The sequence below is a fragment of the Pipistrellus kuhlii genome, unplaced genomic scaffold (assembly GCF_014108245.1).
Source record: "Pipistrellus kuhlii isolate mPipKuh1 unplaced genomic scaffold, mPipKuh1.p scaffold_m20_p_8, whole genome shotgun sequence".
In the NCBI taxonomy this organism is placed as follows: Eukaryota; Metazoa; Chordata; class Mammalia; order Chiroptera; family Vespertilionidae; genus Pipistrellus; species Pipistrellus kuhlii.
Window position 1 is genome coordinate 18,021,053 of NW_023425584.1, and position 13,938 is coordinate 18,034,990.

At 50.5% G+C, this 13,938-nt stretch overlaps 1 protein-coding gene across 3 annotated transcripts in view; it reads left to right on the forward strand.

Moving 5' to 3' along the window:
• Positions 1-5,539: 5,539 nt before the first annotated feature.
• Positions 5,540-13,938, forward strand: part of ANXA6 (annexin A6) — a 49,656-nt gene continuing 41,257 nt past the window's right edge. The window contains exon 1 of one of the 3 annotated variants that reach the window (XM_036424719.2): positions 5,540-5,642. The gene's annotated coding sequence lies outside the window, so the exon portion shown is untranslated. Of the gene's footprint in view, positions 5,643-7,093; positions 7,151-13,938 lie in introns of those variants that run through there. The other 2 variants (XM_036424720.2, XM_045576320.1) reach the window with 2 other exon arrangements.

Below are 13,938 nucleotides of genomic sequence, written 5' to 3' on the forward strand. Positions count from 1 at the left end.
TCCCCAGAGGGCAGCCTGGAGATCCTGACCTCTCCTAAATCAGAGAAACTAAAGCCCAAAGAGGGGAGGGGAGAAAGTATGGAATCCCAGTCCATTGTTCTGGGCCACATCACACTCTCTCTTTTACAAACACTTTGGGAAGCAGAGCTTCGTGGAGGAAGGTGGTTTGGGAGAGGGCCAAAAAGTTGAAGTCATCTTAGTGTTTCTATGCCTTGCTTGCCTTCTCCCACCAGCCTTCTTCTGAGTAACACATGCCTATTTGCTATTGCATGGCCCCTGCATGTTTCAATTGCTTCTTTTTTAGTGGTTAGGAAAATAATTGGACAGATTTTCTCTGGACAGGTTTCTGGGTTGGTGGAAATGTCGTCCTATACACCAAAAAGATTTCGGGTTCAATTCCCAGGCAGGGCACATATCCATCGGGATATATACAGGAGGCAGCCAATTGGTCTCTCTCTCTCTCTCTCTCTCTCTCTCTCTCTCTCTCTCTCTCTCTCTCTCTCCTTTCCTTCCTCCCTCCCTCCCTCCCTCCTTTTATCTCTCCCTTTGGGTGAGGATTTTAAAAAATACAGTGTTGGGTCTCAAACCTTTCTCCGTATTTCACATTATTTTCTTAGGTGTGAGATGATCAACTCAAAGAGACTGAGCAGTGCATCCGCCTCTTTCTGAGGCTCAGGAACAAGATTGGCCTCTGAAGTCAAGGCGACCTGGCTTCCAGTCCAGCCTCACGTGGGCTTTCTTTAGGCCAAGGTCACCATTTCTCTGAACTTCAATGAACTTCACTGTAAATTAAGAATTGGACACTGACCCCTTTCAGCAAAACTCCTAGAATAAGTAGTGGGCACTTTTATCCTAAGCCCATTCCTATCTGGCCCTTACCCCCCAACACTCCACCACATCTGCTCCTCAGAGCTCGAGAAACGTTGACCTTCATGTTGCTAAATCCGTGATGGATTCTTGGGTCCTGTCCTGCTGGGCCTCAGAGCAGCATTTGGCACACTGACCACTCCCTCCTCCTTGAAGCACTTTCTCCTTATTGTTTCCAAGTCACCAGCTCTCCTGGGTTTCCTTTCACGGCAGCAGCACAGCAAGCTCTTCCCCAGTCACCTAATTGGACTCTTTTCTTCTCCCTGACTCCGTGTAGCATCATGACCCTTGGTTCTCTCCATCTTTGATGACTTCATCTCTTCTCAGGCCTTGAGCAATATTTATATGCCTCTGACTTTCAGATTCATATCTCCAGTCTGACCTTTTCCGAACTCCAGATTTGTCTATCCAACTGCCTCTGTGACATCTCTTGGATACGTGATAGAAATCTTAAACAAACAGGTCCAAATTTGCACTCCTAATCTTTTTCCCACTTCCAACCCAAAAATTGCTCCTCCTGCATTTTGTTCATCTCAGTTTATGGTAATGCCCTCCTTCCAGTGGTTCAGGCCAACATCCCTGGAGTCATTCTTGATTCCTCTTTTTTTTCTCACCTCACATCCAGCCCTTCAAGAAATCATGTTCACTCCACTTTCTAATATATCCTGTCTCTAACCACGTATCACCACCTCTGGCCAAGTGAAGGGGAACTCGATGAAATGTAATAGGGCTCCAGCAGCAAAGGCATCTGGGAAATGTTGGACTCTTAACTCTCTGTAGCCTCAGGCTTGGCTGACTGGCCAATTAACCCAAAAACCAGAATGCCTACCCCCCAAAGGTAAACATCAGACGCCTAGGAAGGAGGTTAATGAATGTATGCAATGTGATCACTGCTCATTTAGGAATATGTTGTTCTTACCGGAGGTCCCTGTGACCCTGAACCCTATGGTTTTACTATTAACACCAGATAAAAAAAATAAAAAATTAAAAAAAGGGAGAGAGAGACCCTGTCCTGGGAAGCGTGTGGGTTTTTCCCCAGCCGTCCACCACCGGAAGCAGCTGTCTTGCCCCTGTATATAAGTGTAACTATTTTCTCTCTTTTCCGAGTCCAGTGCGACTAGAGAGCGGGTCCAATTCCTGAGTAGAGGCAGCTGAGGATTGAGAAATAAAAGAAAGAGACAAGACACAGAGATAGAAGGAAAAAGCTGGGACTGGGTGGACAGCTGGCCTCTTCTGATGGAGAGATAGTGACCCAGAGCATGTTTATTTTATACCCCCAAATACCACGAAGTGGGGGAGATAATAGATCAACTGAAGGACTTGTATACATGCATATAAGTACAACCAATGGACACAAAATTCTGGGGAGGGAGGGTATGTATGGGAGGGGGGAGCAATGGTAAGATATGTACACAGATAATAATTTAATTTTAAAAAAATAAAGGGGGGGGGGAGTCAAGATAAAGGAGATTATTTGAATTCTTGCATTCCTGGTGCTTGACTGGATTTACATATCAAAATCCAGTCCCCAAGGACAGCTGGGCAAAGATAAGAGTCAATGCAGAGAACACATCTGCCTTTTTGGTAAGATGTGTAACCAAGACACGGCTTTGCCTGTTCAGCTTACAATTATTAAGGAAGAATGCCTATGTGCTACATGTAAGTGTCTCCTACTAAAACTCTTAAGAATTTGAATAAGGCTTCTTGTCAGTTCTCCAGACTTTTGGTGCCGTGCGCTCCCCTCCATCCCCCCCACACACACATAGCACACACACACTGAGCCAGCAGCATCTGTTGCCCAGGTTACCACAAAAACCTCCTAAGGAACCTGCTTCTACTCTTACCCCTTATCGGCATTCAGTACTCTTAGCACAGGGGTGTGATGACCCTTTGAGGCATATGTCATCTCCAGAATATATAAAGAATTCTTACATCTCGATGACAAAAAGACAAACAACCTAATTTTAAAAATGGGCAAAGACTTGAATAGACATTTCTTCAAAGAAGATATACAAATGGCCAACAAGGAGTTGAAAAGAGGTTCAATGTCACTGGAGGAATGCAAGTCAAATCTCATGCAATACTATCTCACACCAATTAGGGTGGCAATTACAAACTAAAAACATTAAGTGTTGGCAAGGATGTGGAGAATCCTTGTGCGTTGCTGGTGGGAATATGAAATGGTGCAGCTGGATGCTGGTCCCAGATGGTGGCGTAGGTGGATCCTGAACTCATCCCTTCCCAAGAGCACATGCAAGGTACACCTATATTTAGAGCAATTCTTCCCCAGAGACGACTGAGGGCCAATTGAATGGCTTCTTCACAAAAACAAAGGCGGGGGGAGAGGGAGAGGGAGAGGGAGAGGGAGAGGGAGAGGGAGAGGGAGAGGGAGAGGGAGAGGGAGAGGGAGAGGGAGAGGGAGAGGGAGAGGGAGAGGGAGAGGGAGAGGAGAGCAAGAGCGAGAGGGAGAGGGAGAGGAGAGGGAGAGCGAGAGCGAGAGCGAGAGAGAGATGCATAGAGAAGGTTGGGAAACCATGAGAGCTCTTCGGGAGCTGAGGGAACACACCAGGACCAGAGGAGCCACGAAAGATAAATAAGAAAGATGGTGCAGACACTGGAAAATAGTTCAACAGAAGTTAAATATAGAATTACTGTATGAACCAGCAATTCCACTCTTCAGGGAATACACAGAAGGACTGAAAAAATATGCTCAATCAAATATTTGTACTCAAGCATTTATAGCAGCACTGTCCACAAGGTGATGAATGAATAAACAAATGTGGTACCTCCGCCCAGTGGAATACTATTCAGCTGTAAAAAGGATAGAGTATTGATACAAACTTCAAAATTATTATTGTGATGGTTAATTTTATGTGTCAGCTTAACTGGGCTAAGGGGTGCCTGGAGAGCTAGTAAAACTTTATTTCTGGGAGTGTCTGTGAGGGTTAGCATTCAATTGAGCAGACTGAGTAAAGGCCCCTGCCTTAGTCATCCAAGCCATTGAGGTCTCCCTCTCCCTCTCTCTCTCTCTCTCTCTCTCTCTCTCTCTCTCTCTCTCTCTCACACACACACACACACACACACACACATTGAGATGTCCATCATTTCTGTTCTCAGGCCTCAGCATCTGACTGAATTGCACCATTGGCTCTCCTGCTTCTCCACCCAGGAGACGGCAGATGGAGGGACTTTCTGGACTCCATAACTGCAAAAGCCAATTTCTATAACAAATCTCCTCTTGTATCCTTTGGTTCTGTTTTTCCAGAAAACCCCGACTAACACAATTAAGCTAGAAGAAGGAAGCCAGACACAAGAGCCACAGATACTTCGGATCTATTTATGTGACATATTCAGAACTTCGGATCTATTTATGTGTCATATTCAGAACTTCGGATCTATTTATGTGACATATTCAGGACAGGTAAATCCACAGAGGCGGAAAGCAGGTTGGTGGTTGCCAGGCGAGGGAAGGGGAGAAATGGGGTGACTGCTTAAAGGTTATGGAGTCTCCTTTTAGGGTGATGAAAACATTTTGGAACTAGATAGAGGCAGTGATGGCACAATATGAATGTAGTATATGCTACCGAAATGTTCATTATAAAATGCTTAATTTATGTTATGTGGATTTAAAAAAAAATCATGTCCATCTGCTGAACATTCTGTAACAGCTCCCCAAATGCCTCAGAGTAAAAGGCAAAGTCTCACAGGGCTCACAAGCCTCCACCCTCTGCCCCCACAATTTGGTTCCTCCTCATCTTAAGGTGATTATTTTAATTCCTTCCTAGTCTCTTACTAGATTACACTCATCTTTCTGGTCACAGCGTAGCATCACTGTCCTGCGGAAGCCTAGGCTAGGCTGGGCCCATCTGCTGTGGGCCATCACTGCCCTTTATGATGTCCAGGTTACAGCTGGCTGACCTTCATTATAAAGGTGACCTAGGCACCTACCCTCCATTTGCGTACGTCGGCCTCCCCGCTCAGGAACCGTGTTCAATGTCGTTGGGAAATGAAGAGAGGAAAGGGCTTTCCAACCAGGTCTCCTTGTGGGAGGCTTAGAGGTCTCTGAAATAGAAACAGATTGAGGACAATCCTTATATAATAGAAACGTTGGCTACCCTTATCGTTCAGATGAGCAAATTGATCGTCAGAGTCTTGCCCGGGGAGTCTCTGCAGCTGAATGACATCTCGGAATTGCCATCTTTCTGCCTGTTCACCAAAGAATTTCTTAACTTTCCCTGCACCGTCGCCTCCTCCAGGAAGTCTTCGCAAATCCCCGGGTGATCCGTTCTACCCCGCTCTCTCTGTATGGCCAAAGAGTTCATGCTTTCAGGAAATGCGTGCTGCTTTCTCCACAGCCCTGGATCATAACTGCTGGTCTTTTTGTCTCCCTTTCCCTCTGGACCATGCACTGCCCAGAACCGAGCACGCAGGAGCAGCTCTCTGGACTCCCCGGGCTCAGGCTCCTCTCCTGACTCCACAACCCGCTGACTGTGTGACTCTGGCCAAAGCCCGGACCTTCCCTGGACCCTTGTCTCCTGGAGAGCAGGTCAGGAACGCCAGCGACCTGGTGGGCTATTGGGGACTGGAACCTAAGCAAAGGCCGGGGGTGGGAGGGGAGGCGGGGAGGCGGGGCGAGCCGGATTGGCCCCCGCGCGCCACGTGTCCCTCCCCGGCCCACGGCTCCGCGCCCGGTCCGCCCCCGCTGCGGCTGCTGCTCCGCTAACGGGCTTCCACCCAGCGAGCTCCGCGTCCGCCCGTCCCTCCTCCGGTCTGCGGTGAGTGCGGGGAGGCCGAGAGGGCCTGGCTCCAGGGGCTGCGAAGGTGCGGGGGGGCGATTAGTAAACGCTCGGTCATTCCGGACCCCCGCCTCCCGCCCGGGCGTGGGGAGGGGGTGCCCGGGAGCCGGGAGGGCTGCCGGGGGCCGGGGCCCAAGGGCGCGGTCACCCGGAGGGTCGCAGGCTGGGTGCGTCTCCTGGAGAGGGGAGGGCGGGGAGCAGACCTGGCGCTGCCGGCGGGGGAGCGGGGCGGAGGGCGCCCTGGCCGGGGGGCGGCCGGCTCTGCCTGCGGAGGGTGTGGTCCAGGGGCCCCGGCACCTGGCTGAGGCCCGGGAGGGCTGGGGAGGAAGGGAGGGAGGGAGAGTTGGAGGGAGGAAGGGAGGCCCTGGAGGGACTCGGAAAGGGGGATCCAAGGACCCGACCCGCAGGACGGGCGTGGCTGAGGGCGCAGGCGGGGGTCGCGCAGAGCCAGACTTGCAGCCTTAGGAGGAGGCTGGAGTAGGCAGCTGGGGGGGACGGCTGTCTGGGTGCGGACCCTGCTTGCCCTTAAAGGAGGCTTCCAGCAAAGGCCCCACCCTTCTTCCTGCTCTCCCCAAGCCCAGTGTAGGCCTTCCCCAAACTTGGGGGCTTCAGGTCACCCCTGGAACGGGAATGAAGTTCTTGAATCGAAGCCCAGCTCTACCAGCAACTTGCAGGGTAACCTTGAATGGGTAGCTTTCCCTCTCAGCCTCAGTTTCCATCTCCAAGGACAAGCGGATAGAGCCAGGCCCTCTCTGGAAACTGGCTGTGAAACGGTTTGGGAAGTCGTGATACAGGCTTGTGAAGGCTGGCCCACTACCCCCTCCCCGCTAGCCCTGCGAGGGGCAGGGGGTCCTTTGGGAGGGTGGAGGCAGCCTTTGCTTCCTCCCTCCCCCTCCTTTTCTCCAAATCCTGGTGGGTCTCCCAGGACTATTCCAAATTTGGGCATATGGCTCCAGGGTTTGTGAAAGGAAGGCCTCTGGTTTCCCTCACTTCCCCTTCTTCCCCCGCCCAGAGCACACCTTGAATCGCTGGCCCCACTGACCCCGGGGGATATCCTGACCTCTTAGTCCCTCCCCTTCGGGGTGAACGACCTGCCCTGCTTCAGCTCCCACGGACCCTGCCCTTCTGCCCATCACGCCCTGCACCATGCAGAGGGCAGTGGCCTGGGGTCAGCAGGGGAAAGCTGGGCTATCGACCCAGGTGCTGGGGGGGAGGGGTCCTTGAGCAAGCCCCTTCCCTCTCTCGGCCTTAGCCCCCGCCCGTAGCAAAGTCTGCTGAATCTGCTTTCTCTTCCAGAACTGGCGCTGGTTTTCTAGGATTCAAGGCCCTAAGACTTAGAATTCTGGGAGTTGGGTGGGGCTGGGCGGGGAGGCTGAGGCCTCCATTCCCCCTCTGCAGCTGTGGCAGTCACTCACCCATCTCCCTTTGCCTTCCACCCCTGTTCCCAAGGCGGCTGCTGGGATACAGAAAAGAGCTGTGGTTTCTGGGTAAGGGCTGCAGCTGTTGCAGGGGGAGAATGTGTTTGCATGAGTTTTCCAGGCTGCCCCTGGGAAGCCGGGGACCTGAGCTCTCGGGGCTGATTCCAGGGAGGGGTGGGGGAGCTCTGCAGTGATGGGTCGCTGCCAGGGTCTGGAGCCTCTGCACTGCAGCACTGGAGGGAGCCCTGGTTACACACCACCTCCCCCCTGGTCCTTAGCTCCTTCCTCTCTAGAGGGATGGGAGATGGGCCCCCGGTACCCAGCTGGTAAAGGGGGTGGGGGCTGCATGAGTCTTCTTGTTGTATCATTCTAGGATTTTCTGGGGAGGCCCAGGGGTGCAGCCAGCCTCACACCCCACCCAGCCTCTCCACCATACTTCCGGGGTGGAGACAAAGCACAGGATGTGGTCTTTACCCAGATTTTTGAGCTTGCACGTCTCTCTGCCCCCCTGCGCCCCCCTCCCCCAACCCTGTCCCACACCCCCCTCCCCCCCATCCCCATAGACGAGCGGAAGTCTGTGCCTGTAGTGTGGATGCCTTCATGCTTATACACTTCTTGGCTGGGAATCAGCCACATTCCATTTCCTCCCGCACCGAGACTGGCTCAGGGGGAGTGACTGTCCTTGGGTTTTCAGAGCCTCAGACCCCCCCACCTGCAGAAGGAGGATGCGTTTGCCCTCTTGGGATTGCAGAATTGCAGATGTGAAGTGTCTTGTAGATTGCAGAGTGCCGTGCACAGAGAAGCAAGTGCTACCGGTGCAGTCTCAGAGGAGCGTGGTGCTCTCAGCGGCAGTGACCCGAGCCTCAGGTTCCCCATCTGCAAAGCGGGTGTCCCGGCTCTCTGAGTAAGACTAAAATAGCAGCTTCTCTGAGGTATGGCACCCTTCCAACTTGGCAGGCCCCGGCCGAGCCCTGGATAGGGGCGACGGCTCACGCTGTTAGCATGCCCATTTTGCAGATGTGGAAACGGAGCCTTTAAAAGTGTAGGGGAGAGCCGGGACCGGTTTGGCTCAATGGATAGAGCGTCGGCTTGGGGACTGAAAGGTCCCGGGTTCGATTCCGGTCAAGGGCATGTACCTTGGTTGCGGGCATATCCCCAGTAGGGGGTGTGCAAGAGGCAGCTGATCGATGATTCTCTCTCATCGATGTTTCTAACTCTCTATCTCTCTCCCTTCCTCTCTGTACAAAATCAATAAAATATATTTAAAAAATAAATAAATAAAAGTGTAGGGGAGAAATAATAGTCTCACATAATGTGTCCTATGTGCCAGGGCCTCTTCTAAGCACTAACCATGTTTTCTTCTTTTTTAACTTTTTATTTTATTTTATTTTTTGTTAATCCTCACCCGAGGATGTTTTCCATTGGTTTTTTAGAGAGAGTGGAAGGAAGGGGGAGGGACAGAGAGAAACATCAGTGTGAGAGAGACACATCGATTGGTTTTCTCCTGCCCATGCCCCAACCATGGCCAGGAAACCTGCAAAAAAGGCATAGGCCCTTGACACCGAATCGAACCGGGACCCTTCAGTCTGAGGGCTGATGCTCTATCCACTGAGCCAAACCGGCTAGGGCTTTTTTTTTTTTAACTCTTGTTGGCTTTTTTTTAACTTCTTGTTGTTGACACTTTTTAAAAAAATCTTTCATTCTCACCGTCACTCCTCTGTGGTAGGCACTGTTTTTCTCTCTCCTCCTACTTAGGAGGTTAAGTGCTTGCTCAAGGTTCCTGCCTAGCTGGTTCAGCTTGGGGCACAGGCCCTGGAGCCATAGCCTCTGTCCTGGGAGACACTGCACCTTGAAAGTGACAGGCTGGGATTTAAACCGGGTCAGTCCAGTTCCAGCTGGGGGCAGCCAGTGATCTCCTGCGGCCTTGTGCAGCCCTGGGATCAATGATTGTGGGTCAGGAGAGGGAAAGACACTGCTCTCTAAGAAACCCGAGTGCTGGAGCTGGGGGTTGTGCCCGAGCTCTGGGCCAGGAATGCCATTTACCGGAGGCTCCCGGAGGCCTGGGGCGCTTCCTGCGGGCTGGGGGAGGAGCCATCAGGAAAGAGGAAAGGGAAGGCTCTTCTAGATGCTAGAGGCCAGAGACCTCTAAGTGGGGTGTACACACCCCGGCAGGCACGAAAGATGACTCTTTCATCAGAAAGGTACGGGTAGAAACCTTTTGATTTACTATAGACTTTTGATCTCATGCTTAAAAAGTATGCTTTTGTTCATCATGATGAATGCACAGTTCCTTTCTTTTGTCTCTGGCGGTGTATGGGATTCAAAAAAAAGAAAAAGGCAGGTTACTGCACTAAATTGCCAGCTTGGTGGCAGGGGGAGACTCGTCCGTTTCGTTTTTTATTCCACCTCCAGTTCCTCTCAGTGGACACCAAGAGGCCCCTGCTTTTGGGAAAATGAGTCCCTGCTTAAGTACGCATTCTCTTTATGAGTTGGGCAAGTTACTTCACCACTCGGTGTGTTTCCTCTCTTAGCTATCTAACTAGGAATAGAAGCACCAGGCTGGATGGTTCCTTTTATCCTGTTGAGGGGGAGCAGTGTTTGCCACCCCCAAATATGCCCATTTTAGGGGAATAGTGATAATTTTCAGCTGTGTGTTTTTTGTTTTGTTTTAGAAACAAAAGACTCAAGAAGAGCCTTTTACCCTACCCCTTACTTGCCTAAAATAATTTAGAGAGAAAAATCTGCCCCAGAAAGGGCGGTCACTCCAGCATATCCACCTTAGCATAATAATGACTGGATGTGGCAGATGGAGAGGAGCCTAACAAAGTCTGGTTGTGAGACTCCCGTAAGGGTCGCGTTATTGCTGGGTGGCCCAGATGTTTGCTCCTGCGAATTGCCTGCCTCCTCTTTGAAGTCCCAGCCACTACTCCTTTCTCTTTAAAAGTAGTTCATAAGCCTCAACTGGCCCTTGAGTCCCATATTCTTATGGAACTCCCGTGTGTACATACATGATAAATTTGGTTATTTTCTCTTGTTAAGTTGTCTCACGTTGATTCCATTATTAAACCAGACAGAAGAACCTAGAAGGTCTAGTAAAAGGGAAATTATTTTTCCTCCCCTACATTGTGATTTTTTAAAAGTATTTTTAATAGATTTTTTTAGAGAGAGAGAAGGGAGAGGGAGAGAGAAACATCGATACGAGAGCAAAAGATCAATCAGCTGCCTCCTGCACTCCCCCTACCAGGGATGACTGGGAATCAAACCAGCAAGAACCAGCAACCTTTTGGTGTATGGGACGGTGTCCGACGAACTGAGCCACCCAGCTAGGGCTACACTGTGATTTTTCAAGGGGGTCAATAAAGATAGCATTAAAGCTACTCAGTGCATTTTATCCAACAATCCTTATGAACCACACACGATGGTAGATGGCAAAGACACATATACAGTATTTTCAAGAAAGAGTAGAAACATGGCTCACCCAGCTATAAAAACGACCATGTGCTAAAGATTTTATTGAACTCATTGATTAATGACCCAACTGGCTCCAGAGAGAATCAGTAGACATCTTTATATTGAAAGGAATGTACAAATGGAGGCAAACTTTTTTCCATCAGAGGAGGAGAGAAATAATTAGGCCTTCACCAGGTAGGACAGGATGAGCATATCATAAGAATTACTTTGCATTACCGTCAATCAGTTATCTACAGCTTCCTGAACTGTAAAACAGCTCAAAAGCAAAGACTGAAACCAGACACCCTAGAAAACTTGAAGTACAGATTCCCCCCACAATACCTTGGAGGCAAGCTGCCTCCATCTAATAGGAGAATCCTAAATCCACAGTGGTTGCCCCAAGCCACTGAGTGCAGGTGGTTTCAGAATGCTGTTGGGGGGTGAGGGGGGTCCCCAAAGGCCGGAGAAATCTCTCCTGGCTTCCTGGAAGAGTTGGCAGAATCATTTAGGAAAGTTTTAAAAAATTACCAAAGCCCAGACCTCACCTCAGAACTGCTGAATCAGAGTCTCTGGGGGTTGGTTTGGTTAGTTTGAACCCACCCCCCATCCCCCAGTGGGATTGATGAAGCCAGAATTTAAAAGCACTGTGTTAGTGCTAGAAAGCTGGGTCAGAAATGCTGGTAGGCAGAGATTCTGGGTTGGAGGGTGCAGGGGAGGGTGTGGTGTGGATGGAGGGAGGAGAGGACAGTTAAATCAGGAAGGATGTCAAAGGCCTTGAATGCTGAGTTGCAGGGTGTGTGTGTGGGTGTGGGGGGCGGGAAGGGGGAGTGCTGTATTGAGGGCAGTGACACAGCTCAAGTGTAAGTCTCTTGGGGATTCCTGGGGCACAGATACCGCCTTCCAGGTCCGTCCTTCCTTCCTTCCTTCCTTTCTTTCTTCCTTCCTTCCTTCTTTTTAAAAAATTTTCACCCAAGGATTTTTTCACATTGATGTTTTTAGAGAGAGTAGAAGGGAGTGAGGGAGGGGCAGAGAGAGAGAGAGAGAGGGACATCAATGTGAGAGAAGCACATTGATTGGTTGCATTCTGCATGTGGGATCAAACCTGCAACCCAGATAGGCGTGCCCTTGATCAGAAATAGAACCCAAAACCCTTCAGTTTGCCTGCTGATGCTCTACCCACTGAGGACACCATCCTGGGCCAGGTTATTTCCTGATTTTCCTCAAACTGTTCACCCCACACACCTGGTTTCACCCCCTTACACTCAACATGTCCTCCTTCCCTAAAAGTGCACTCGGCTCCTCCAAAGTCCACAAACCACCTTTTAAAAATAAATTTTGTTTTGTTAATTTTAGAGAGGGAGGGGGGAGAGAGAAACATTGGTTTACTTGCATGTCCCAGCCAGGGATCTAACCCGGAACCTGCATTTGTGCCCTGACCAGGAATGGAACCACAGTCCTTTGGTACGCAGCTCCAACCCATTGTGCACACAGGCCAGGGCAACCTTTGGAGGACAGAAATGTTTTTGTTATGCTGGTGTTTTAGTATCACCTGGCCTCTCCCCCTTTTCTCCTCCTCCCTCTGCTTCATTGCATTGAGTCTATAAATATATTTTTATTGTTTTCAGAGAGGAAGGGAAAGGGAGAGAGAAATAGAAACATCAGTGATGAGAGAGAATCGTTGATTGGCTACCTCCTGCACACCCCTTACTGAGGATCGAGCCTGCAACCCAGGCATGTGCCCTTGACTGGAATCAAACCCAGGATCCTTTAGTCTGCAGTCCACCACTCTATCCACTGAGCCACACTGGCTGGGGCGAGTCCAAACTCCTGACTGTGAACGTCTGTGTATATCTTTCACTGTCTGTGTATAACAAACATCCCAATGGACCATCAAAACTGGAGTCGCTGCTCTAAGAGGGATGACCGCAGGAACAGATGCCACCAATGATGAAAAACATTGCCTCTGTGTCTGCCCATGCTGAGCGTTTTATCTGCCTTACTTCATTGGGTTTTTACAAAAACTTTAGGGGATTGTCATTTCAGAGATGAAGAAACCGAGTCAGAGAAATGACATAACTCACCCACGGTCATGAACCAGGAATTTGCCGTGTCAGGATTTGAACTTGGGTCATGACGGCAAAACCTGCATTCTTTCTTAGGCTGCCACGCTGCCTCCCTTGTATTTGTTTGGGCTCGTCCCTATAAAAGCTGCCATTTATTCTGTGTTTGTTGTGTGCCCGGCACCGTGCTAACAGCTGTGCATTCATTGTTTCCTTTATTTCTCCGTACGTGGAGGTAACGTTTACCAGGGTAAAGGCCTTTTGCAGATGTGGACATGGAGGTTCAGTTTAGGTAACTTACTGAAATCACAGACTGGGTGCAGGAGCAGAGCTGTGACTCACAGTCACGTCTGATCCCGAAGCCCATGCCTTTTGCGTGACTTGGACGTGACCTTCCCCTGTCCAGCTGTCAGGCTCCCCCGCTCTGGGGCAGTGAGCCACGGGTCCTGCCGGCTCTGGTATGTTCTCGACCCCAGAGCATTCTTCCTAGAGTCAGGCCTGAGCTCCCAGAGAGGGAGGGGGAAACAGGGCTGCTTGCAGGCTACAGGGCTAAGGTAAGGGGTGGCCCCGGCAGCCACGAGGCTGCTCTGCCCTTGAATGGATTTCTGGAATGACCAGCCACAATGAGCCTTCGTGAGCAGCCAGATCAGAAGAGATCCAGGGTTTGGTGGAGGAGAGAGGAGGCTCAGGTCTAGAGTGGCCATACTTGCTAGTTTTGAGAAACGGTTTCAACCAAGAGGGTGAGACGTGCATTTTAAGGTTGGGGTGGGGTGCTGGAGAGAAATCACATGGGTCTGGGGGAGAATCCTGGTAGGATTGATATTCTGAGATTTTGCTGTGAAGATTCCTGGCTGAAATCTATCAAAGCCTCTCACATCCACCCTGGATTTTCCCAAAGAGGGAGTGATAATGTCCCCATTTTACAGATGAAGAAACTGAGGTCCAGAGAGGGAACCTGGCTTGTCTGAAGTTACAGACAGTTTGGGAACAAGAACCTGGGCGTCTCCCTGGGGCCCCTTCCTAAGGTCCCATTGCAGCCAGGGCTCAGGGCTGTGCGGGTGCTCGTTGTGACAGGCTGGGAGGCAGAATGTGGCTGTGGTCTCGGTCTTGGTCTTGGTCTTGTCTCCCTAAGGCGCCTTTACGCCCGTGTAGAATGAGAGTTTAGAGTAGTGGATCGTTAAGGGGCCCCCTGGTTTTCTGAAACACTGGATAGAAAACACGTAGTGAGCCAGTTGGGAAATGTAGGCTGGGTTGCTCTGGGAAGACGCAGAGCCCCTCGGAAAGCCAGGGTAAAGCAGTGCAGACGGCACCTCTGTGATTCGCTCCAGAGTGTCCCTGAGCCCAGGG